We start from the raw sequence: 22824 nt of genomic DNA, 5'->3' as shown, positions 1-22824 counted from the left end.
GTGTGTGTGTGTGTGTGTGTGTGTGTGTGTGTGTGTGTGTGTAAAAGCTACTGCATGCTGTTTCTTCTAAAATCTAGGCACCAGTTTTTAGAGCATTGTTGATCCATGAAACACTCATCTAGCACCCATTTGTGTTGCTGGAAAGGAACTGGCCCATTAAATTAACTGGCTCTGACCTACAAAAGAGAATTTCACAACAGAATTCCTCATTTCCATTTCACACATCCTGACTACAAACCCTCCTAAAGCAGCTTGAGCATAGTTCTCATAAATGTAGTCAATATATATTTTAAAAGCCGAGCCATGCTGTCAGTCACATAGAACTACTAGTTGCTATGGCAGTGCTGAAATGGAAAATTTAATGTAAATTTGTGTCATCAGTATTTACATCAGAAGGATCTGCAACCTTTGCCCATAAACTTTCACTGTTCTTTTTGTGTGCAATGTTCTTTTTGTGTGCAACTAAAGATGACAAATGTATGGAGCTTACTGTGATATTTTGAAGAAGAAGAAAAAAAGAGGGGGGGGGGGAAATGAAAGAAACCACTAATTCCTATACCACTAAACCACTATAGCAAACACATCGCAAGGGAAAGAAAAGCTGACCAAATAAGAGACAGTTAATTACTAATCCTCCCAGCTGTGCTGATCTGGGAAGGAATAAAACAGATTTAATCTGTAAATAGAAGGCGCTCAGTGTTATAGGACAGAACCTTTGTTGAATGGAACCTACTTGTGAGTAGACATTATAGAACAGGGGTCTCCAAACCCCGGCCCGGGGGCCAGATGCGGCCCGCAGCAAGCCTCTTTCTGGCCCGCGGCCAACCTCTTGTCCCCTGAAAGCCTCTGGCCCACTCAACTGAACATGACCAGAACTGTGCTCTGATTGTGTCTGAAGGGTGTTCTGAGGGCCAGAGAGGTTGAGTGAATGAGCCCATTCATTCATTCATTCATTCATTCATTTATTCACTCATCTAAGTTCCATCTCTTATTTATTTAAATTTTATATTTAAATTGTTTTTCCACACCACACCAGATATTTGATGCGGACCTCTGGCCAAAAAGTTTGGAGACCACTGTTATAGAAGGATCTTGGCCACAAGGAAGGACATTGCTGGTAATACAGGGTTATCTTAAGGGCTGAGGACAGTCTCTGTTTTAATTCCATGTCCAACTATTTGCAATTTTTCTGCAATGCTGAAGAGCACTGCCCTTATGGAAGCAATCCAGGTGCCCCTCTCTCACACACACTTTCCAATTCCCAGGAGGGTCATTGTACAGTGGGAGGCAGAACTTCTCTGTGGGGTAGCTCCTTCAGCCCTGAAGGATCTGTCTATGGAAAGCCAGGAGACAGTTGATGATGAGTTGTTGGCCATTTGAGTGCATTAAACAATTAGGCCAACAAACACGAGGAATTAGCAAAGGAAGTACATCCTTTGCTAATTCCTTTCATTACCTTGCATTAAGATTCTTGTCTCCCAGATGGATGTTTAACAGCTGTGCTGTTTCAAATGCTGAGAGAGTCCCATTAACAGCTTTCCAGTGCCACAGGATTACTCTTAAATAACACCTCCACAAGACTGTTGTCTGCCAATCCTTTTCTCCTTTTTTTGAAATGAACAGGCTTCCCAGCTAGATAACTGGAGGAACACAGTTCTGTTGGGTATAGCAGAAGGTTATTTTCTACAGCAATAAAATAGGAAGATGCTGGTTTTGAAAAGCTATGATGATAAAGTAGTGTGCAATTAATTTAGGAAGGAAAAACACACACACTTTCCAAAACAAAAATCTGAAATTCACTTCTGACTGTTGCAGAACAACAACATTCCTGTGGAAAATTTTGATTTACTGTCTTTTGCGTGGTTTGGGAAAAGATTTGGGGGAACAGTTCAGCTTTCTCTGTGCTTATATGTCTGAAATGGAATATCCATTTGATCAGTCAAGGTATGCCAGAGAGAGACCTGCGAGCTCAGGAAGTTCCATCACATTCTCACATTGCAAAGAACCAGAATCCAAGACAGAGCTAAGAGATCAGATTCAGTGTTCTCAATGACAACCATTACATTACATGGGAAAAAGTAGGCAGGCTGCAATCAGATATGGCTGAGAGGGACCCACATTTGCTGAGGATCCCTGACTCTGGGTCACTCAAGGCAGTCCCCAAGTACAGCCACTGACTTACTTCCATATAAATGCCAGCTTCCTTACAATGCTAACCGATAACTTCCAATGTGCAGATCCCACTTGGTTTTTACCGTCCCAGGTCAGCCCAGCTGGGGGATTAGTACTGAAATGCTGCTTAATTGATCAGCTTTACTTTCCCATGCAATGTTTGCTTCATTAGTGGTTTCTTTCATTTCTTTGCTCCTATTTCTATGGAGAAACAGTAGTTGTAGATGCTGGTGTCGTAAGGTCATCCCTGATTCTGAGTGCCCTGGTTCTTGCTGATAAGGAGTCCAACCTCTTGGTCACTTGCTCCAAGGTCTTCCCAGGATTTGGAGCACACAAAGCAGTGGGAAAATGGTCACTGAAACCAAAGCAGAGCTCACGTACACATCTTGCATGTGCTGTACTACAGCTTCTCCTGCAGTATTCTAGTTTGAACTCACAAAGAGAAAACACAAGCCAGCGTCTCTTTGAGCTCTCCTTGGCCTCCTGTACACTTTGAGACAAGTGACTCAAAGTGCACATTTGTCAGTTTTGTTTTCAAAACAAAATGTCCAGCTCCCTTGGGCCTTGTTTTATCTCCTTTATTCAGTTGTAGGGACAGAAATACACAGTCACAGAATTTTCCTGGGAATTACCTAACATTTATACTAGGATTGACCTTAAAGGGCACCTCCAGATTGGGCTTGACTGGAGTTGGGTGTCTTAAAGAAAAGGGGAAATAAAGGATTTTGTTTAAAAGCTTTCATAATTCACACCCCAAGACCAAATTGGGCATTTGTTTAGCGCAACACTGTCTCAGTATTAACACATGTGTGTTTGCCTGCATTTAATATTTATTTTTGTATACAGTTCCTGCAATTTTGCAAATATATATGAATGCCATTGTATTAATGACAATAATCCCCTGGGGGCTGGGGATAAGAATAGGCCCTCAGTTTGGCTGTACTTATCATAAGAGGCGACTAAACAGCTACTGGGTAGATGGGACTCCTTAGCCTGGGAAGGCAGCTCATCTGAGAGAAGGAAAACTCTGATCCCAAACCTCCACTGCCTTGTGGCTACATCCAGTTATGGAAAAGGCTTCAGGAGTCAACCTCGAGGCAAAATCCGGAGCCAGAGTTACTGAGGCAGTTCATGGCTGAACACAGTCATGTTCTGGCAACTCCTGCGACGCCACTGGAACCAACCGTATTGGCCTCTGCCTTTCTATTGGACCATTTCAGCGATGTGGAGAGGGGGGATTTGCTGCATGGGTAACGGTCTATCCTCCATATCTACTTTACCCAGGCTTCGCGCACTGGAGAGGACACTCTGTTCCAGAACCACCATTCAGAGCGCGATACCATAGTCTTCCGAGACTGAAGGATGCCAACAACAATGACAATAATCAGTCCCTAGGAAAATTCCTCACTTACCTGGAGACTATATAAAAAAACAACAAACCAGGGGTGTGTTGGCAACCTTCAGTCTCGAAAGACTATGGTATCGCACTATGAATGGTGGTTCTGGAACAGAGTGTCCTCTCCAGTTCGCAGCTGTGGTCTACCTGTAGGGCGCTTTCCTTGCATGAGTTCTCCATAGAGGAGATCCTTTGGGATCCGGCCATCATCCATTCTCACGACATGACTGAGCCAATGCAGGCGTCTCTGTTTCAGCAATGCATACATGCTAGGGATTCCAGCACGTTCCAGGACTGTGTTGTTTGGAACTTTGTCCTGCCAGGTGATGCCGAGAATGTGTCGGAGGCAGCGCATGTGGAAAGCGTTCAGTTTCCTCTCCTGTTGTGAGCGAAGAGTCCATGACTTGCTGCAGTACAGAAGTGTACTCAGGACGCAAGCTCTGTAGACCTGGATCTTGGTATGTTCCGTCAGCTTCTTGTTAGACCAGACTCTCTTTGTGAGTCTGGAAAACATGGTAGCTGCTTTACCGATGTGTTTGTTTAGCTCGGTATCGAGAGAAAGAGTGTCGGAGATTGTTGAGCCAAGGTACACAAAGTCATGGACAACCTCCAGTTCATGCTCAGAGATTGTAATGCAGGGAGGTGAGTCCACATCCTGAACCACGACCTGTGTTTTCTTCAGGCTGATCGTCAGTCCAAAATCTTGGCAGGCCTTGCTAAAATGATCCATGAGCTGCTGGAGATCTTTGGCAGGGGTATGGTGAAGGAAAGGAAGAGCAGTGGTCAGTTTTGCAAATGATGCTTGGCTGTCCCTGCCTCCCTCTTTTTTTTGGCCCATGCCTTTCCATCCTTTATGGTCCTGCTGCTGCTGACACACTTGACAAGGCCACAAAAATAATAATTGTGGTTTGTTATGACATCCATTTTCATGGCAGATACTGAAGACCCCTTTCCAATGAGACCAAAAAAAACCACTACAAGAAAGGAAAATAACCAAATGTGCTTGCAATTAGATCTCCTGGTATGAGCACACAATCTCAGATAATGTTGGGGTAGATCAGTAGTGCAGTCCCACCAGCTACAGCGTACTCCTCTTGATTCATGGCTGCAGGGGGAAACTGGATACACAGGACACAAACCAGGAACCAAAAACAAATGGCATAGTCCAGCATTTCCCAAACAGTGGTTCGTGATCCTCTGGTGTGTCACAACCTGATTTTCAGTGGGTCACAGGCCAACTGTGTCAGGAAGCAACTTTTAGATTGTGCCGGCGCAAGACCAGCATAATTGGATGCATTGCACTATTACATCATGCCTCAGAATGCCTCGTGGAAGCTGCCCACAAGGCATTGTCAGGTGTGATGCAGTGCAGTACAATTTGGCCTGTTAATGCGGGTCGCTGGCTGGGTTCGTGCTTTACAGCTTCCTGGTCATGGGGTGGATGACAAAGTGGGTCATGAAGGGAAGAGGTCTGGGAACTGCTCAACATTTTGCTGTCCCTTTCATATTGACAGTAAAATGTTTTGGTAGCAAAATCCTCCTGAATTCAGAGAGGAATGACTCACTCAGCAGGAACACAGGATTCCTGATGATTCAAGGGATTCTCTGTGAGGACAAGAACATTTGTAGGGAACAAAAGATGGCCAGCTTCACCTGCCAACTGCTGTCCTTCCACCAAACCACTTTTCTCCACTTGCCCAAGACCTGCATCAGGGAATGTATCCATTTACTCCAAATACAGTACCTTGATTTTATTTCATTTGCAGACTGTTCCATGGTTCTGATACATGGTCATCATGCACAATTTACCTTTGTGACGCAAGGCAACATGTGTCTAGAAATCTGTATCCATCAGAGTACGTCCAGGACATTCCACTGCCTGTAGCAAAGGATGAGATGGCACCCCCCCTCCCCCCATACAGAAACAAATAAAAATAGTAGAGGGCTGTGTTGGTCCACGAGAAGAAATACCCACAATTCAGAGGAAGAGGATACTTTATTTAGAACAAACTAAAAGTAACCAAGTATCAACGAGCAGCTGTTTGAGTACTACAGAACTCTTCATCAAGCAGATGGTTAGCAAAGGCAGTGGGGAGAGCCTGTTATAGGGACCCCAACAGTCTGCAGTTTGTAAATTATAAAGTAATACTTTACCCAGTAGCCTTGAACTACCCAGCATGGCATGGGATGGTGTTAATACACAAAAAGGGTTGCTTGGGTGGGGTGGCCAACCTTTCAACGTTAGGGCTCCTGGACCTTTAACAATTGTGTAGAGAAGGGAATTTCAGCAGGTGCAGCTTGTCATCTGTGAGACAAGATGACACCCCCTGGCTTAAATAAAGGAAAGAAGCCAGAAATGATTAAGTCCTTCTCCTGACCATTCTGAAAATAGAAAGCCTGTGAGTTTGCTCAGACTGCAACCCTATGCACATTTATCTGGGAGTAAGTCCTGCTGAATTTCATGAGACTTACACACGAGCAGCAGCTTGTGCTGTCCGGCTAGGCTCCAGTCAAAACTTGCAACACACAGGTCCATCCAATGCAGAGATCAGGGAAAGAAAAAGCAAAACTGATATTTAGGGAAGAGTAAATGGGGGGGGGGAGAAATGGGCAGTGCTGGAGCAAGTTACGGGGAGAATGGAGATAGAGGACAATGCTGGAGGTGGGGGAGGAGAAGATGGAGAGTATTGGAGATATGAGTGGGGGAGAAGAAAGGGAACAGAGAAGAGAGGTAGGAGGGGAGAAGAGAGAGAGCAGAAGCATAGGCAGAGGGGATGTCTGTGGTAGTTCCCATGTAAGTGGCCACTCCCCCTCAGCGTTGGAGCCATTTGGGGCAGTGGCTGCAACAGACTGCTATACTTACTGTGCCCCCCCCCCAGGCGACACCAGGGACAATATTTCTGCCTGTCCATCTGCTTGCTTTAAGATTCAGTGAGACTCACAAACAGGAGATGTGGAGGCTGCTCATTTAGGCTGGGGCTTCAATTGCCACCTGCAGTCTGTCATGGGAAGAAGAGCAGGAATGTTGCTGGTGAGGCCCCACAGCATAGTTCCCCGAGTAGCAGGCAGCTGCTCTTCCCCCCACACTGCCAATGTGTTGGTTTCAGAGTTTGCGCAGAGCTCACAAGGAGGCACTGGCTGCAGTGAGGGCCAGGAAGTTTCCTTATCTTGCCAGCCCAGCTGGAGCTGAGCACAGTGAGTTCAAGCTGTGCTAATGCACGGGCAGGCTTTGCCCCCTCACTAATCTGCCACTCAATGCAAACAGCTCAGCTTGCCTCATCAGCCAGCCAGCCAGCCTTGGTGTTCATTCATGGCATATGCAAGCAAAGAATAACCACATGTGTTTCCTCCAGTATTTTAAGAAGATCTAAAATACCCAGCAACACAAGCACACAGACTCTCGTGGGGTCACAGGCAGTTGCTTGGCTCACGTGGGCCTAAGAATTTCAGAAAACTTGCCAATCCCATATCATTATGCTTTTCAAAAAGAAAAAAATAAATAGGTGTTCAAATGATAATTTCTGATCAGATTACACACACACACACACACACACACACACACACACACAATGTCTCATGTATTTTGTTGTATTGTTTGGGATTGGAGCTTTCCCAAGGCACATACATGCAATGCATTTTTACGGCTCGCCATAAGAACATAAGAACAGCCCCACTGGATCAGGCCATAGGCCCATCTAGTCCAGCTTCCTGTATCTCACAGCGGCCCACCAAATGCCCCAGGGAACACACCAGATAACAAGAGACCTCATCCTGGTGCCCTCCCTTGCATCTGGCATTCTGACATAACCCATTTCTAAAATCAGGAGGTTGCGCATACACATCATGGCTTGTACCCCATAATGGATTTTTCCTCCAGAAACTCATCCAATCCCCTTTTAAAGGCGTCTAGGCTAGACGCCATCACCACATCCTGTGGCAAGGAGTTCCACAGACCGACCACACGCTGAGTAAAGAAATATTTTCTTTTGTATGTCCTAACCTGCCCAACACTCAATTTTAGTGGATGTCCCCTGGTTCTGGTATTATGTGAGAGTGTAAAGAGCATCTCCCTAGCCACTCTGTCCATTCCCTGCATAATTTTGTATGTCTCAATCATGTCCCCCCTCAGGCGTCTCTTTTCTAGGCTGAAGAGGCCCAAACGCCGTAGCCTTTCCTCATAAGGAAGGTGCCCCAGCCCCGTAATCAACTTAGTCGCTCTCTTTTGCACCTTTTCCATTTCCACTATGTCTTTTTTGAGATGCGGCGACCAGAACTGGACACAATACTCCAGGTGTGGCCTTACCATCGATTTGTACATCGGCATTATAATACTAGCCGTTTTGTTCTCAATACCCTTCCTAATGATCCCAAGCATAGAATTGGCCTTCTTCACTGCCGCCGCACATTGGGTCGACACTTTCATCGACCTGTCCACCACCACCCCAAGATCTTTCTCCTGATCTGTCACAGACAGCTCAGAACCCATCAGCCTATATCTAAAGTTTTGATTTTTTGCCCCAATGTGCATGACTTTACACTTACTGACATTGAAGCGCATCTGCCATTTTGCTGCCCATTCTGCCAGTCTGGAGAGATCCTTCTGGAGCTCCTCACAATCACTTCTGGTCTTCACCACTCGGAAAAGTTTGGTGTCGTTGCCGTTTGTTTTCTAAAATGTTTAGGAATTTTGTTGTACAGGTAGAAATCGAATTGCCAGCCCTCAAAGGCGCACCAACCGTTCTCCAAGCTGGCAACTTAAGCGGTTTGATCCCGGGCTCTCCTCTTGCTTTTGAAATCTCTACCTGTGCCGGCAGCTGAAATGAAAGGTCAGTTCCATTTCTAGGCTGTTCAAACAGAGACTGAATCATTTAGCAGTGACTCATGTGAAAATTAACTTGATGCAAATGTTAATTTGACAACCTGAAAATAGAGAGACAGTTTCAGCCAGATCAAACGCTGGTTGGGTGGGTGAGAGGGGGGCGTGTGTGTTTAGCTGGTTTCGTGTGGTGGCAAAAGGATGGAGCTTTGAATCAGGAATTCCTTGGGTGAATCTTGCCTGTGTCACAAGCTTGCTAAGTGACCATACTGGGCAAGCCCCTTCAACCTGCAACCTTCAACCACCTGCATCTGCAATAGGGGGAGAGAATATTGTCTGACCTTGCAGGGTCAATGTTCATCTACTTATTTTAAACCCTTTTTGCCCTGTCTTTCTTGCCTGTCTTTCTTGCCTTGCAATATAAGGACATCTGCAAGAGGGATCTGAAGGCCTTAGGAGTGGACCTCAACAAGTGGGAAACCCTGGCCTCTGAGCGGCCCGCTTGGAGGCAGGCTGTGCAGCATGGCCTTTCCCAGTTTGAAGAGACACTTGGCCAACAGTCTGAGGCAAAGAGGCAAAGAAGGAAGGCCCATAGCCAGGGAGACAGACCAGGGACAGACTGCACTTGCTCCCAGTGTGGAAGGGATAGTCACTCCCAAATTGGCCTTTTCAGCCACACTAGACACAGTTCCAGAACCACCTTTCAGAGCACGATACCAGAGTCTTTCGAGACTGAAGGTTGCCAACATGTCTTGCCTGGTGCGACAACATGATGACAATGCAATTACCTGAAGTGCTTTGAATGCCTGAATGTGCTCCATGAACAAGTCATGCTCCCTCCCTCAACTGGTCCAAACCAAAGGAAATGAAGCCTCTCTTGCACTGAGCTGTGGATGATACCTACATTTTTGGCAAATGTTAGCTCACAACAATTCCAAGTGCCCATGGGGGAGGGTAATTATTTATTCGTTCTGCTCCTTCTAAGTATGCCAGTCTTCTGTTTCCTGTGGCACATATTACAGTGGGCAACCCATCACATTAACGCCTCAGCAGATTTGCCTCTATCAAGATCCTATGAATGACACATACAGCACAATTCTAGGCATTTATACTCAGAAGCATACATTACTCTTAAATTCCTTGGCTCGCTCTCAGGAAAGGGTGCAAAGGACTGCAGCCTTGGTGTCTATACAGCATTTTTTGTAAATGCTCAAAGCGTTTCTCACACATGAGATCACTAATCCCTGCAAAAATTCTGTACAGTAGACCAGTATTAATATCCCCTTCCCTCTTCCCCATTACTGATGAAAAGGAAGCCAGAGATAGTGGAGTTCATAGAGCTCATGGTGAATGAGATTCATATCACTTTGGGTGTCATAGCGAACACGTCGAAAGGCACAGGGCAGGCTGCACACATCACTTCTGATTCACTTTCTAATCCTTGAACTGATTCTCCATTTCCACAAACAGCAGTGCTTGCCTTGCTGCAGTGGCTGGGTGTAGGGAGGTCTAGCCTGCTGTAAAAAAAAGCAGAACTGATGTCAAGGTCAGGATGCTTCTTTTTCCACCCACTGGCTCCATATCTCTCTACTGCCACTTCTTTGGAAGGGGGAAGATGTAGGATTTAGTGCTGGAGAGGAAGGTGTGAATATCCTCCAGACAAAAAAAAATGCATGGTCTCAGTTCTGATATAACAGTGGTCTTCAACCTTTTTCGTGCCATGATCCCAATAAATAAATAATGAGACCACTGTTGACCCAACCCCCCTCCTGGGACTCTATTCTCCCACCCACACCCATGTCGCCACCCATCCCATTCCCCCTTAATGCCTTCCCAGCACTGTTCACTAACAAAATATTCAAAAAAGTTACCATGAAGCCTGGCACTAGTGAAAGCTATTTTAGCCCCATTCCTAAGGATCTGAGCAGGACTGGGACACCATCTCCTGGTACCTGAAGGTGTACACCAGATGCCTCCCCCTTTACCGAGTGGTGCTCTAGTCCAGTGGTCTTCAAACTTTTTCATTCCTGTAAGTTGCCACGACCCCATAAGCCCTCCCCTTCCCCGCAATTGGTTTCCCAACCCCAAGGTTGAAGAACACTGCGATACAGGATTTTGATGTTTGATTGCTTGCATTCCAGTTGAACTCTGGGAAGCCGTATTGTCCTTAAAGGAATAATTTTTTTTCACTTTTTTTTTGAGAAAAAAAAGCTTCCATGTGAGTCAGGATGTAAGCTCTGAGGTGGCCCCATGTGCTCCTGAAATGTGAGCACATGTGTAGGGGAGGGGGCTATTGAATGTCAGAACTGGCCAGAAGGGTGGGGTTACGTAACGCACAACTCATCATTTTTCTTCTTCTGGCTGTTCCAAAAACACTGCACAGCCAGGCAAACATCACTGTGCAAAATCAACTCAAGGTCTGATGTATTTATTCGGGTGGACCCAAAGAATGCTGAGTTCTGTGTAAAACCTAAAGAGATATAAGGGAAGTCAGAATCCTTAACCAAACAAGCCTGTCAAGCAAATCAGCCCAAGTGACATTTAAAATGTCTTTTCTTTTCAGGTTACAAATTAAGAGCTGAATCAGGAAGATTTCCTTTTCCCAAATGTGGAGCCTCTCAACAAATACTGAATCCCCTTTCTAGAAATGATCTCCGCGGAACGAGTTATTTGCGCCTTTGGGAAATTATGGGCTGCTTCGTACACTGTGCGTATTTTTGAAATCATTTCTGAAGCAGTGCCACAAAACTTCTGACCCCTTGTGAGCTCTATTTGCAGAAATATGATTACTCCCATTTGAAAGGTTTGTACCTTTCACCAACTACTTTCACTATCAAAGTAGTGGCACCAACATTATGGAACTCCCTTCCCCTTGACTTGAGAATGGCTCCCTCTCTTGATACTTTTTGGCGAGGCCTGAAGACCCTTCTGTTTAAACAAGCCTTCTGAGTTCATGGCCTTTTTAACATCTTTTCTACATCTTTTAGTATTTTTTACAGGCCTGATCTGCTGCTTTATGCTCCTTTTACCTGACTTTTCATCTGACTACTGTTTTTATGGTATCTGTTAATGTAAGAACATAAGAACATAAGAACAGCCCCACTGGATCAGGCCATAGGCCCATCTAGTCCAGCTTCCTGTATCTCACAGCGGTCCACCAAATGCCTCAGGGAGCACACCAGATAACCAGAGATCTCATCCTGGTGCCCTCCCTTGCATCTGACCTTCTGACATAGCCCATTTCTAAAATCAGGAGGTTGCGCATACACCTCATGGCTTGTACCCCGAAATGGATTTTTCCTCTAGAAACTTGTCCAATCCCCTTTTAAAGGCATCCAGGCCAGATGCCGTCACCACATCCTGTGGCACATTAAAAAAAAAAGTGTTTTTAAAATGTGTTTTTAATATGTTTTTATCTGTTGTTAAATGATGTTTCTAATTTGTTTTTAACATGCTGTAAGCTGCCCTGGGTCCCTTTAGGGAGAAGGGAGGGGTATAAATAAAGTTTATTATTATTATTATTATTATTAATGATACATTTTGCAAATTTATTTCACCTATACGAAGCTGCTCATACTGTCATTTGTTTCAGGTGGCAATTCTATACACACTTAACAGGGAATAAGGCCCATTGAGAATAGTGTGTAGGGGCTTGAGACGGGCGTGCCCCAGCAAGAGCATCAGGCTTGCTCAGGGGGAAGGGGTTAATGCACCCTGGTCCTCCTCCCTGGTTTGGTTGGTTTGCCCTGGGTCTTGGGAAGGAGCTGTTGACTGCAGAGCCTTGCCTCTCTTTCTGCTCTGCCTGTCATCACGGGCCACCCGCATCTTACGGGGCTTCCTGCTTCCTCTTACCTTTCCCCTTCCTGCCTGAGGGGTTGAAAAAGGGCACCTGCTCGCAGCTGCCGGCAGGTGCCTGCCCTTAGGCATCCTTGACCCCACCCCTGGGTCCACTGAGCCAGTATGGGGCCCTGGCTGCTGGTCTCTGCCTTATGGGACTCCTGCCCTGGTAAGTTGGGATCCCCGGGGAAAGGGGGACCCCCAACATAGTGGAACTTACTTCTGAGTAAACAAACAGGTGGGGCCTCTATCTGTGGATTCAGCAATTGCAATTTCCCTTACTGTGGATGCTGGGCCCCCGATTGCTCCCCTGCAGATCTCCCAGATGCGGCTGGAACCACATCTGGGAGATTTTCTGAATCTCGTAGAAGCTGCACGCCACTGCACATGGCCTCTCCAAGGCCCAGAATGCCACCTGGGGGCTTTAGAATGCCACTTCTGGTTTTCGGCAAAAGCCGGAAATTGCATTCTAAAGACTCCGGTGCCTTACTGAGCTTCTCCGAGGCTGCGCGGGTTGGCATGGTGACTCTCTGAGGCCCAGAAGGGCACTGGATGGGAAGAAAATCATGGATTTGAGTATCCACAATTTTCAGTATCTGCAGAGGGAGGGGTCCAGGAATGCCTATCCAGGGATGTAGGAAAGTAAATTACCTCTTCACATCGTTTTGCTTCAGGGAAATGTGTGAGCTTAAGGTATTTCTCTTGGTCCTGCTCATGAATGCTGCATCATGCTAACCCATGGTTTAACATTTTCTCTACATGTGACTTCTGTCATTCCATTTTCCAAAAACCTATGCCATTGTTCAAGATAAATGAATGCTATCCTTCAACATAGGAACAGCCCCGCTGGATCAGGCCATAGGCCCAATAGTCCAGCTTCCTGCATCTCACAGTGGCCCACCAAATGCCTCAGGGAGCACACAAGACAAAAAGAGACCTGCATCCTGGTGCCCTCCCTTACATCTGGCATTCTGATGTAGCTCACTTCTAAAATTAGGAGGTTGCACATTACGCATCATGGCTTATAACCCGTGATGGACTTTTCCTCCAGAAATTTGTCCAATTCCCTTTTAATCCAGTCCAGCTGCCATCACCACATCCTGTGACAAGGAGTTCAGCAGACTAATTACATGCTGGGTAAAGAAATATTTTCTTTTGTCCTAACTCTCCCAATACTCAATTTTAGCGGATGTCCCTGGTATTGTGTGAGAGGGAAAACAGCATCTCTCTATCTACTCTATCCATCCCCGGCATATTTTTGTGCGTCTCAAACATGTCCCCCCTCAGGAACCTTTTTTCTAGACTGAAGAGCTACAAATACTGTAGCCTTTCTTCGTAAGGGAGGTGCCCCAACTCATTAATTGTTGTAGTCGCTCTCTTTTGCACCTTTTTCATTTCCACTATGTCCTTTTTGAGATCTGGCGACCAGAACTTAACGCAATACTCCAGGTGTGGCCTTACCATCTATTTGTATATAATGGCATTATAATATTAGCCGTTTTATTCTCAATACCTTTTCTAATGATCCCAAGCATAGAATTGGCCTTCTTCACCGCCGCTGCACATTGGGTTGACACTTTCATTGAGCTGTCCACCACCACCCCAAGATCACTATCCTGTTCCATCACAGACAGCTCAGCTCAACAAATCACCTTAGCCTGGAGTGTGACATGTATAGCATCTAGCATCCAGTAGCAGAAGGGGAGTGAGGCTGTGGTCCATGGAGGTCAAACATAAGGCCCATGGGCCGAATGTGCCCCCCCAAGCAATTTATCCAGCCCCCATTATAATTGGGCTCTCTCAGCCTGATAATTGGGCTCTCTCATATCTTGAAAATATGAACAAGTTTTGCACATTTTCTCATCTATCATTTGTAGCTAATGAGTTTCTATGTGAGAACAAAGTGCTTATCTTGAGCTATCATCTGCTTAATTATATCACTACCTGTTTAATGATGTCACTTCCAGCTATCAGCAGTGAATGCTAACTTCAGCCCCCTGCATGAATCAAGTTTGACACCCCTGCTATAGTCATTCGAGGTCTGCCACTGACTGTTTATTTCAGGCTAAAAAGGAGATAAACCTTCAGTGAAGAAAATGGTTTGTGAGTGGAAGCTTTCCAGTAATTAGAGAGTTTCGTTAAGGTTAAAAGGTAGCTGTACCCTTTTCTAATAGAAACTTTACTGTGCAGGGCTGCTGAGTGTGTGGATGACCACAGCGAATAAACTCTTTAAAGGAAATTGGGAGTCTGGAGTGGTTATTGTGTGCAGCAAATTAAGCAAGTATATCACAAGGAAATGTAGAGCCGCTTCATTCAAAGGAAAGCCAAAAAAAAAAAAAAAAAAAAAAAGCTTGTTCCATAAGAAAAATATGATTTGCTTAAAAAAAAAAATGCTTTCCTTAATGCTTAGTAAAAGTCTTGTTACAATTATCACTGACATATTTTAATGCTCTCCGGAAAAATGAAAGCATGATGAAAGCCACCAAGCATTCAGTTTTAATTGTTGCTGCACTCTCCCAGAGGGTTTTTGCCAAAGGACTAAGCATTAAATGCTTGTATGGGCTTCTTGTGAGGACATAAATGGGACATGTATGCTGGACAGTGAATCAGGATTGCACAGTAAGAACTGAGCTTAGGTTTTTGGTTCAAGGTTACTTAATATCAAGCCAGACACAAAGTAGAACCAGCTGTAGATTTGGGAGGAGGGGAACTCCACACCCCAGAACATCACCATGGTCCACCTGGCCCTGGAAGATCCCTTGCACAGTGCTGGAACTTTGCACATGCCTTTGGGTACTGTTGCATCCTCTATGTGCTCCAGCATCCAGATGCCTCAGCCTTGAGTGCATGCATCACACAGACCATTTCAATCATTTCAAAACGTTCTCCATACGATGCACATATGGAGGTGCATTTGTGTGGTTCACATTGCCTGTACCTGTATTTTTAAAAGATGGTTGTATGTCACCATGCATCAAAACCATCAACGCAGGAGATTATCTAAGGCAGTAATATAGCTAGAGGGAGTGCCAAGCACTAAGTGTTGCACAGAACTTCACTGCAACATGCAAATGGCCCTTTCCCTCTCCCCTTCAGAGCCATTCTGGGCCACTAGTGCAAAACTAGGGGCACAATCCTAACCAGGTCTACTCAGAAGTAAGTCCTATTTTATTCAATGGGGCTTACTCTCAGAAAAGTGTGGCCAGGATTGCAGCCTGAGAGCCCAATCCTATGGTCCGTGCCATGGAGGTGCAGTGCAGACCACAGTCGCAAACGTGGCATAAGGCATGTTTGCGGGGCTTTCCGCCCGGGCTCCCGCCGGAGCCGCCTCAGCTCCGGCCGGTACTGAGCCAGCGCATGGCGGATGCCCGCATTCTGCAGCTTGGCGGTCTAGGTGACCGCCAGGCTGCGGAATGGGAAATGGGAGCATGGTCGGGGGTGTGGGGGAGGCGTTCCAGGGAGGGGGGAGGCATGGTCAGGGGCGTGAGGGGGCGTTCCTAAGGGTGGGGGAGAGGCGGGTCCGTGGAGCCGAGCTCTACAGGGTGCTCGGGCAGGGCTGCTCGCCCTACACAAGCGCCTTCACTTTAGCGGCGACTAAACAGTCGCTGCTAAAGTGAGTAGTCCCATGGCAGGACGGCTTCCCTTACTTGGGGGAAGGGGACGAACGTCCCCTTCTCCCAAGGAGCCTCCCGCAGTAGCGCGGGAGGCTCTGGATCCGGCGGCAGCTCAGGATTGGGCTGCCCATGTCCAACAAATGTACAACAATTGGTTGTGTTGGAAGACAGATGTGAGCTTAAGGAGAAAAAGTTTGGGTCCGCATTAAGAAAGCAAGCAGGATTATTAACTGGCTATTTGCCATTTTAGGACATGCACACAATGATGACTTGTTGTCCAGGCATTCAATTTTGTACACACAATTCTTTTGTGAGGTTTGTAGGCCATTAAAGGAATGTCAACTGCCTTAACCAACTGGACTTAGGTTGAGGTCTGAACATTTTTTTCCAGCTCTGGTAGTCTGAGGTTCCTTATTTAATTATCAAAAGACTGAATTTAGACTAGACAGAAGTATTGCTGGTCAACAGGAAACTTGACTTGGGTGTTCAGCCTGTTCTTGATGATGATGTTGATGATGATGATGATAACAACAACAACTTTATTTTTACCCCGCCTTTCTCCCCAAAGGGACTCAAGGCGGCTTACAACAGGTTAAAACAGATTAAAAACATAATTTAAAACAAATAAAAAACATATTAACAAATATCATAAAAACAGCAGTCAGATAAAAAGTAGTCAGGTAAAAAGAGCATAGAGCAGCAAATCATCAGGCCTGTAAAAAATATTAAAAGATGTTGAAAAGATGTTAAAAAGGCTGAGAACTCAGAAGGCTTGTTTAAACAGAAGGATCTTCTGATGGGATATTCCTCCCACTGAGATAGCAAAATTGCCACCTAGGAAGGGTCTTGGAGAAGCTGGTGGCAACAATGATAAGGGGTACTTTTTGAGAAACTGTGGTTGGTGTTCCAACCATATCCCTTTTTGAGAAAAGCAGAGTATGCAACATACTCTGACCATGCAGGGCATGAAGAATATATGAGCTTCAGAAACACTCCAGATGAATGGAGACTGACATTAGCAAACACTCAGCTATCCACAACTTGTAACTACACATTGCAGTGAAGTTCGTCAGTGATAGGCAAGCTGTCTTTCAGCTAATCTTATCGGCCATGGCTGAACTTCTCATTGAGGAACACCTGATAAGCTCCCAAGTTTATAAGCTTTCTCTCTGCTTTGGAAAAACACAACAATCTTGTGGATTATCATTTTTGGATCAAAGCCTCTTGAAAGGAACACCTGTGTACTGAAACTATAGTGTTAGGTATCATGAGCTTTTTAGAATTGGTAGAAAACACATTCAGACACATTATATGGGTTTCTATTTTGGATATCTGAAATCACCACACTTGTTGGAGAGGTATCAAGCTAAATCTCAAAACAACTTACTGGAAAGGCACAAGCTGCTGCCACAACACCTATCGCGCGCTTGCGAGTCAAGGATCTTTCAGACAAGCCTCCTCCTATCTCCCATCAGCCAGCACCTTCTCCACACCATTCCAGGCTCAGATAAGTGATGTTTTTATTTCCTGAAGGTTCATTTGCATGGTGACATACCGTTCCTCACAGTCCCATTGAAGGGACTGATAGGACTGCGCATATTGGGTGTCAGGCAAGAGGACACTGAGAAGGGACTTGAGTTGCTGGGAAGCAACTTCTAAGTAGACATTTGGTGCTAGTCCGCTACCTCCAGCAGTGAAAAAACTAGATTTTTGGATGAAGGAGAACCTTTTCCCCAACTAGCAAATGCCCAGAGTGAAGACGGCAGCCATCATTTTTCATACAAGAAAATATCAGGTTCACCTCAGTTTGATGAAGATTTAAACTTGCTTAATAGTCATTTCCTATTCCCCAAGATACTCCTGTAACTCTTGGTGGGGAAGGTTAGGGAAAGCTAAAACGTAATTTTCAGCATCCTCACTAAATTATGGTTTCCAGGATTCTTTGTGGGAAGCCATGGCTGATAAAACTAGTACAAAACCGACATAAATTTGTAGCATAAGCTAGAGTTACCACTGGAGTATAACCCAGTCAAGGAAGCAATGGAGGAGAAAGAAGGCCTTGAAAGAGACTTTCCACTGTCAGAAGATACTTCTTGAGACCTGTTTGCCTCAGGCATTTTAATGGCAACCTGTGGCCATTTTAACAGCAGTATTTCAATCGGTGGCTTCTTCATCCTGAACAAGTCAAATTGTGTGGACTGAGCTAAGGTTACTGTGTTCTGTACTGGGGCAAATAAAATCATTATTATTATATGGCAGGGGTCCCCAAACCCCAGCTCAGGGGTCAGATTCAGCCCTCGGAAGGATTTCATCTGGCCCCCAAGTTTCCCCAGCCTCTAAGGGCTAACAATAACTCAAAAGATGCACTTCCGAGTATATTCCTCATTCAGCCACTACACGTGCTGAATGTAATGCAATCTAATGGAAAGAAATTATTCCATTCCATTCAGCACCTCTATTGACTGAATGAGGTTCATACTGATGCTGGGAGACCTGGAACATAATTATAAATTAAAGTTTGTTGAACTTAAAATGGAGCAGAAACTGAGACCAAAAAAGCTTGTGAACTGCATTGCAGGTTGCTTGATGCTTTTTCACAATTCATTCCTCCCCTTCCTGTGCAAATCAATTTTGCCCTCTGCTCCCCTCTTCCTTCCAACCCCACCCGCTTACTATATTCAGTAATCAGTTCTCCATATTTATTTATTTTTCGGTCCTTGACACCATGTCAGATACACAATGCAGCCCTTGTGCCAAAAAGTTTGGCGATCTCTGTTAAATGGCATATAAACATTAACCCACACATATGAACAAGGATGCACATGTGCATTGGAAAGCTGCAGAAATGTGTGATAATTGTGTGCGATACACATGTGATAATGTCACAGCTCTAGGAGAGCTGCAGACCTGATCTGACCAGGGAGTGGAGTGCAAGGGCAAGGTGGAGAGAGACAGAGGCAAATGATAGAGAAAGGTAGAGACAGAGAAGGGGAAAGAGAAAAGGGAGGAAGAGAAGAGGAAAGAGGTGGTGGGAAGGACCAGGGGAAGGAGGAAAAGAGGATGGTTAAATGGACTTCTGTGGGCTAGCCTGGGAACCTAACAATATTTTTAACCTTGAAAGGGCACACCAAGTTCCAAACAACCCACTTACAAGCAAACTTCTGGAAAACAAGCCATGTGTGAAGTTGGGACTTCCTCTATTTGTAGGAAAGTTTCACCTCTGAAAAACAGAAGACGCACAGTTCAAGATGGGACTAGTTCAAATAATGCTAATAATCCCCTTCACTTCTAGATGAATATACCACGTGCAGGTCCACACCTGTCTTGGAGCCAGTGGCTTGGGACCACATCACAAGGCACTGCAGTTCTCCAACGAGCACGGATGTCCTTGTTCACATGCATAGGTTGGTGTTTGTTAGCCAGATAATAACAGCAGCAGCAACAACCGCTACTACTACTAAGTGAATAAGTTAGGAATTTTTGTCCTTGTGTCTTCTGGGGACACTTCCTCTGACCACTTCCCTGATGGAAACCAGAAAAACTAGTGGACTATTAGGTGAATGTACCTGAGTTTACAAATGGTTGTTCTAAAGTAACCATGCAGCAGCCCTTTTGCTGTTACCACAGTCCACATGTTGGTAGTTCTAGGACTGTGTCACTAGATGAGGTCCCTCTGTAGATTTGTTATATATGTTTCTTTGACTATACTGGGAAATGGTGGTTCTGGAACAGCGTCTAGTTTGGCTGAAAAGGCCGATTCGGGAGTGACAATCCCTTCCACAACGGGAGCAAGTGCAGACTGTCCCTGGTCTGTCTCCCTGGCTATGGGCCTTCCTTCTTTGCCTCTTAGCCTCAGACTGTTGGCCAAGTGTCTGTTCAAACTGGGAAAGGCCATGCTGCACAGCCTGCCTCCACGTGGGCCGCTCAGAGGCCACGGTTTCCCACTTGTTGAGGTCCATCCCTAAGGCCTTCAGATCCCTCTTGCAGATGTCCTTGTATCGCAGCTGTGGTCTACCTGTAGGGCGCTTTCCTTGCATGAGTTCTCCATAGAGGAGATCCTTTGGGATCCAGGCATCATCCATTCTCACAACATGACCGAGCCAACGCAGGCGTCTCTGTGACTATAGCTTACATGCAAAATCATATTCAAAACACGGAAAGCAAACGACTTACCTCACCAGTTCTTCATAGGAATGGATGTGAACAGCGCGGACATAAAGTTGACCAAAAAAGGACATCGAGAATTTGACAATCTGTTCCCCGCCCTCAGTCTCACCCAGACAAGGGCTGAGTTTTCATATGCTGCTGCTGACTGGTGATGTTTAGCTATGACATATGAAGCTAGGAATCAATCACTTTGATGTTTTATCTTATCTGAAAAGATAAGGCTTAGTGGCCTGTTTGGTAGCTGTTGTAATGCTACTTTAACAGCCTCTTCCTGAAGTGCGATAGCCGTTCTTTATTGCCTGTTGTGAGAATGGAAAAGTTGACACCACAGCTGCCTGGTGAAATGGCCGTCAAGGAACCCACATAAGATGGCCACAGCCTGTCCTTGTTGAACACGGCTCTTTTTTTTGGTCACAATGAATAGTTCCCACCAGGGGGCACAAAAAGTCCCTTAAAAGAAGGATTATCAACATGCGTATAGTTCCCCCCCCCTGTGATTTAAGGAAAATGCCCCCAATTCCCACAGATAGGACAGGAGGCAAGGGCCAGGAGGCACATGTTCTGTGAGTATGCCCATCTTTCACCATGTGGGGTTAGTTGAGTGTTATATTGCCCAAACTGGCCCCTTGTCTTTCTGAGGAGCTCCTGATGCAGTGGAGGAGTCAAGCTGGGCCTCAGGAATTCTGAAAAAGCCAGGAAGTTCATCCCACTCCCTCCTTCCTGCCATGGTGCCTAGGAGAAGGTCTTGCTGCACATTGCTTCTTTCACAGGAAAGCCATAAGGGTTGCAGCTCTTATACTGGAGAGCCAAACAAGCACACCAAAAGTCTCTATTGATCAGGGACAATCCCTAATTTTGTCTATATATGATAAGGCCCAAATCCTGACCAACTTTCCAGCACTGACTTAGCTGGCATGTGCTGCATCCTGCAGTTGGGTGGCAGTCATGGAGGCATCCTCAAGGTAAGGGAGTGTTCCCTTAACTTGGAGCTGCAGTACCCTTACCTCAGTGCTGGAAAATTGGTTAGGATTGCACCCTAAGTCTTTGTTAATGTGGGTTGCTAAAGTTCTTGTTCTTCAGGGGTTGTCTCCTCCTGCAGTCTCTGTTCTGACTGACAGAAAGGAGCAGACGTGATGTTGGGCTCAATTGGGCAGGTTACTGGCCAATGTGGCCCATGTGGTCAGGCCAGTATTCAGTACTCAGGCCAACCCTCAGGCCAACTGGTGGCAACGGAAGCACTGGCAGAACGGAGCAGCAGCAAGGTGCGGGGAAGAGGGTGGATCAGGGCCAGCAAAGGGATGGGTTCAGTGGTAGCAGCACCTGCCAAATCCAAACTCTCTTCCCAGCCTCAATCCCCCCAACCTGGGTCAACATGGACTTACCCCAGCTATAGAGTTGGTGCAGTTCTGAGTAGACCCAGCGGCGTGGCACAGCTAACCACGGGGCAAGGGGACAAATGCTCCCTTACACTGAGGAGGCCCCCAAAGGTCAAAATTACCCTGCAGGATACATTAGCACCATTGCACAGAGTTAGTTAGGATTGGACTGACTCCCTGGCAGGAGCTTATATACTGGGGTTGGTATGATTTGGCTGTGTCATGTAGACTGTATCCTATGCGCCATCATAAGAAAATGGGTGGAATGGGGGTGACATGACATGTTCTTTTCTGTTTTCCCCCCTTTCCTATTGTTCCCTATGAGCTTACTGCTTCCTAGGCCAGCTCTTTCATTGGCATCGTGTTTTTCTGGCATCAGGGACACGTCCATTATCTTAAGGGGAGTTAGGACTTAGATCAACTCCTAGTCCCTCCCATGATATGCCCCAAACTCCTCTCTGCTTCCTCTCCACCAGCAGAGTTGTACCAGCTTCTGAGCTACGTCAGCCCAGCACCCGTGCTGCATGTGCTGGTGGTGAAACCATCCTTGCATCAGGGTGCGTGGACATACACTGGTGTATCGCAAGGTTAGGATGTTAATTACTATAACAAATTAGAGAGAGAGAGAGAGAGAGAGAGAGAGAGAGAGAGAGAGAGAGAGAGAGTGAGAGAGAGAGTGTACAGCATTTAGTGATCATGTACACAGAGACTTGGCACAGTGATCTGTGCTCACAAGGTACGAGGCTCACAAGGTGATCTGTGCTCACAAGTATGTTACAAGCATCACATGTCCATATTTTCACCTGCAATGTACCAGCCACCATTCACCCCCCCCCCCGAAGCACATTTCTTCATATCTGAAGAAGCTGCTAAACTCAGATGTTATTTTATTACAGCATTATGAAAACATGTCTTCTCAAGCTCAAATAAGATATATTTATCTCTTAGGTTACTTCTTTGGGAGTTTTGCTGTAACACAGTGTTTCCCCATCTGTGGGTCAGGACCCCCCCAGTGGGCCACAAGCTGATTTTGGTGGGTCACAAGATGATTTTGAGTGGGTTTTTGAAATATTAAAAAAAAATTTGCAAGTACCTTTGCCCGATTTGCAAAAGAAAATTGTTAGCTGAAATGCTAACCTGTGGTATAAGGTAATCTTCATTCTCCCAAATTAAAATGTCACATTTTCCAATTTTCTCTAGTAATTGTCAGCAACTGTTACCCTGCAGATGCCCGATCTTGTCTGATCTCGGAAGCTAAGCAGGGTCAGGCCTGGTTGGATGGGAGACCTCCTGGGAATACCAGGTGCTGTAGGCTTATACCATAGTCTTTCGAGACTGAAGGTTGCCAACCAGTCTAGTAACTGGCATGCAAAAGATCATATGTGAACCCAGTTGTCTGGCCTGGAAGTCCCTAACTCCACATCTTGCTGTCTGGTTCAGCTTTCT

The 22824-nt window shown here is 45.7% G+C and overlaps 1 long non-coding RNA gene across 1 annotated transcript; it reads right to left on the bottom strand.

The window, feature by feature from the left end:
* Positions 1-8131: 8131 nt before the first annotated feature.
* Positions 8132-20143, bottom strand: LOC136651852 (uncharacterized). Its single transcript, XR_010794547.1, has 3 exons — positions 20009-20143; positions 18987-19055; positions 8132-8382 (listed from the first exon to the last, which is right to left on the bottom strand). It is a non-coding gene; the product is annotated as an uncharacterized lncRNA (long non-coding RNA).
* Between the last annotated feature and the right edge of the window lie 2681 nt (positions 20144-22824).

This window comes from Tiliqua scincoides, chromosome 5, assembly GCF_035046505.1.
Source record: "Tiliqua scincoides isolate rTilSci1 chromosome 5, rTilSci1.hap2, whole genome shotgun sequence".
Classification (NCBI taxonomy): domain Eukaryota; kingdom Metazoa; phylum Chordata; class Lepidosauria; order Squamata; family Scincidae; genus Tiliqua; species Tiliqua scincoides.
Note: the sequence above shows the minus strand (reverse complement) of the source record. Positions and strands in the feature narration are given on the sequence as shown.